Below are 4,187 nucleotides of genomic sequence, written 5' to 3' on the forward strand. Positions count from 1 at the left end.
TGGAAACAGACCCCCGACCGTTAGTCCACATCATAGACAAGGATCCGAACGACATGACACCTAGTCTGCAACGCATCATGATGAAGCTGCGAAGGTATGACTTCACCCTAGTATACACCCCAGGAAAAGACCTCGCCATTGCCGACGCACTGTCCAGATCAATCGACACAGACAGCTCACCACCAGCATTCATCAGAGAAATCGAGGCCCAAACACAGCTATGCACGGAAAATCTTCCCGCTTCCGATGAGAAGCTCCGACTAATTCGACAGGAGACGCAGAAAGACGCAACCTTACGGAGAGTGCTGCACCTACTCCAGCATGGTTGGACGAGGGGATAATGTCCACAATATCAAAATGTCAAGTCCGAGCTGACTGCGGCTGGTGGCCTCCTTGCTGCGCAGATTGTCATTCTGTCCACTCTACGCACTGAGATGCTATGCAAGATTCATGAAGGCCATCTCGGAATCGAAAAATGCAAAAGGCGAGCACGACAGGCTGTGTACTGGCCCAGCATGAAACAAGGCATCACTGAAATGGTCATGACATGTGACACCTGTCAAAGAACCACTGCAGCAACACAAACTCACAACATCGCCATGGACAAAATGGGCAACGGCCTATTTCATGCCACAGGTCGCGATTACGTCCTGATCATGGATTATTACTCAAACTATCCGGAGGTAATGAAACTCCCTGATCTCACATCCTCATCTGTAGTCAAGGCGTGCAAGGAGACATTCTCGCGACATGGAATCCCGCACGCGGTGATGTCGGATAATGGTCCCTGCGTCGCGAGCTGGGAATGGAAAGAGTTCTCAGACAGCTACAGCTTTCGGCATGTAACATCCAGTCCGCGCTACCCACAGTCAAATGGGAAAGTGGAAAAAGGTGTCCACATCATTAAACGACTCATCAGCAAGGCAACCGATTCACGCTCTGGCATCAACCTCGCTCTGCTATCGTACCGAGCAACCCCATTGAGCTCAGGACTGTCGCCAGCACAAATGCTCTTCGGCAGAGACATCCGGACAACCCTACCAGCAATGCAATTCCGAGACCCCGGCAACGCACCGGTTCTCGACAAAGTGCGGGAACTACGCTTCAAACCAAAACGATACTACGATCAACACGCGATCCCATAAAGCCACTGGCAATAGGTGAGACCATCAGAATCAGGGACCCAGAAGGAGGATGGTCTGATCCAGCCACGGTGACCAGACAGGCGGCAGCGCGGTCCTACATTGTCAAGTCGGCAGCGGGAATACTCTTTTGGCGCAACCATCGGGATCTATTAAAGGTTCAACCCCAAACACCGGTATTTCCTACAGTGGACCTGAATGGGTCCATTCGTCAACAGGACGTCCCTCACCACACAATGTCAGACAACACTCTCAACGACATCAAACCATCATCACCAATCCAACCGTTAAGATGCACAAGCAGCAAGGCACCCGACCAATTAGATTTATAAAGGAAATGCAAAACAAAATCAAGACAACGGACATTTCTCACAATGGACTCATAACACAGTTAATTGGCTCAGTATAACCATTATTGTTTTCAAAGTGTACAGATATGCATATTCCTACTCAACCTCTTATGTACAGTTTTCTTGATACCAGCACAGAAAGCATGTCATAGATACATAGAAGGTAGGAGCAGGAGGAGGCCTTTTGGCCCTTCAAGCCTGCTCCGCCATTCATCACGATCATGGCTGTTCATCCAACTCAATAGCCTAATCTTGCTTTCCCCCCATAGCCTTTGATCCCATTCTCCCCAAGTGCTATATACAGCCGCCTCTTGAATATATTCAAAGTTTCAGCATCAACGACTTCCTGTGGCAATGAATTAATGTCAAATAAAAAGGGGAGGATGTAGTGATCTGTATATCTGCACATACACCAAGGACTACAGCACAGATGTAACAGCCACAGCATCACTAGAGGGCAGCACCAGAGGCGGGTATAAAGGGTCAGACCCAAGGGAGGATCCGCCTCTTTCAGAAGCACAGGGCTAGTGAGCAGCAGCACACAGAGACAGCTCAGCATAGGCAGCTTACCTTAGCTCCTCTTGTTTTGCCTCTTGACTGTATTACGTCTGGTTGAGCTCTGGAGACAGAACAAACCTACTGAATAAAGTATTTGTGTTAACTGGAAGTCTACAACCTTTAGTCAGGCTTAGGGAATAACATAGGACGTGCACCAATGTTGGGCTTACCACTAATGCCCATATCCCGTTAAAGAAAAACAATGGTTCCTGTCACTCAGCAACAGGGGTGATCAAGGGGGAAGGAGGGCGGAGTCCAATACTGTAGAGAAACTGTTTGAATTCAACCTATGGAAACATGAAGAGAACAATTACATTCACCTACCACAGGGTGTCAGTACAACACTGGATTCTTCCTCCAAATATGAAGCCAGACACATTCCTCCATGGCTCATCCATTTTTCACAAGCCTTAAACGCCTGAGAAGTTAGTTCCTCTCAAGATTCTCAATAGCTTTGCCCCCTCCACTACCTCTCCACCACCACGCCCCTCACCGAGCTCACGCCCCATCCATGGCGATGGAGGAGGCAAAGAGTGGGGGGAAGGCCAGCTGGCATCTGAGTGAGCGGCGTGGGAGACGTGGCTGCTTCTCAACATGGGTGCACCTGTACCTGTGAGGACCATGGAATGAAGGAGGAGAACTTTGAATCAAAGAATGATCTGGAAAAGAGCAGATCAGAGACAAAGCTGAAACCAAGCGAGTTGATTCCAACTGGCACTTAGTAATTCCAAATGATAATCAGTAATTCCCATGATTACCCAAGGTTTGGTCACAGCTGTTACTCTCAGAGGGTGAAGGGTGGACCAGGAGTGCCAGAGAGATACCTTACCTGCCCTGGTCAGATTATTGAACTCTCACGCACTGGTTTTCCCATACAGTGCTTGGAGAGAGATGTTTGGTATTCCACCTGCCACAAATTAATTTAATAATAGTTTTGGATATTGTCAGAAGTAGGCTTACATTAACACTCCAATGACGTTACTGTGAAAATCCCCTAGTCGCCACACTCCGGCCGGCGCCTGTTCAGGTACACAGAGGGAGAATTCAGAATGTCCAGTTCACCTGACAGCACGTCTTTCGGGACTTGTGGGAGGAAACCGGAGCACCCGGAGGAAGCCCACGCAGACACGGGGAGACCGTGCAGACTCCGCACAGACAGTGACCCAAGCCGGGAATCGAACCCGGGACCTAGGCGCTGGGAAGCAACAGTGCTAACCACTGTGCTACCATGCTGCCCATAAAAGCAAGACAAGTAGTAAGCAGGATTCGAACGTGCACGGAGCAACCCCAATGGATTTCTAGTCCATCGCCTTAACCATTCAGCCACAACTACAAATTACCTTTTCTTTCTCGGGAGCTATCTGATAGCCCGCTACGCAATCTTTCTTAGCTCATCCATGTGCCTCTTGGGTTAGATAAAAAAGACTTCCCCAAGCTTTGTTTACACAATGTGAGAGAGGGACCATCAACACATTTGTCAAGGATAGACCAAACGGGCGCCTCTGAAAATGGAGAGGAGCAAGAATTGACCTTGTGGACGGAATACGTGCAGGTTAAGGAAGATTTGTGTGCAAGTATGTTGATAAAGAGAGATGAACAGAGGGTCTATATCAGTGCGCATGAAAGATGGAGAAAATATGTGTGTGTGAGTGTCGCACTTCGAAGATGGATTGAGTGTGAGAACCTATGTGAGAGAGATGGGCTGAGCATGTTTGAGACAGCTGGATTGAGCATGTCGCAGAACCGGGGGTATAAAAATATTCGCCGTATCAGTCCTAATGTGAGAGAGAAAGAAAGAAAGAGCCCATGAGAGCTGGACCAAATTGGGTCAGAAGTTGAACTTCCCTGAAGAAGGGCTGATCCATCTTCGGACATGGCAGCGTGTAAATCATGTTCTGGGCTGGCTGTAGACGCCCCAGCTCGTTCCAAAATAGCCGTTTGAAGAAGTAACAGAGACGACTCAGTTGTCAGGTTTAATCTTTCTTCCACCCTAATGGACAATCCGTCTTGACTTTCCTGGTGCCAGCATGTCACACACAAGTATTTTTGTCTTATTTATGAAACAACCCATCACATTAATTCTCAGTCTGAAATATTCACCATAACCTCTGCCGTAGAATCACAAATGCCTGAAATC

At 48.3% G+C, this 4,187-nt stretch overlaps 1 non-coding gene across 1 annotated transcript; it reads right to left on the bottom strand.

Moving 5' to 3' along the window:
• Positions 1-3,301: 3,301 nt before the first annotated feature.
• Positions 3,302-3,383, bottom strand: trnas-aga (transfer RNA serine (anticodon AGA)). Its single transcript has one exon. It is a non-coding gene; the product is annotated as a tRNA-Ser (tRNA).
• Between the last annotated feature and the right edge of the window lie 804 nt (positions 3,384-4,187).

This window comes from Scyliorhinus torazame, chromosome 16, assembly GCF_047496885.1.
Source record: "Scyliorhinus torazame isolate Kashiwa2021f chromosome 16, sScyTor2.1, whole genome shotgun sequence".
Classification (NCBI taxonomy): Eukaryota; Metazoa; Chordata; class Chondrichthyes; order Carcharhiniformes; family Scyliorhinidae; genus Scyliorhinus; species Scyliorhinus torazame.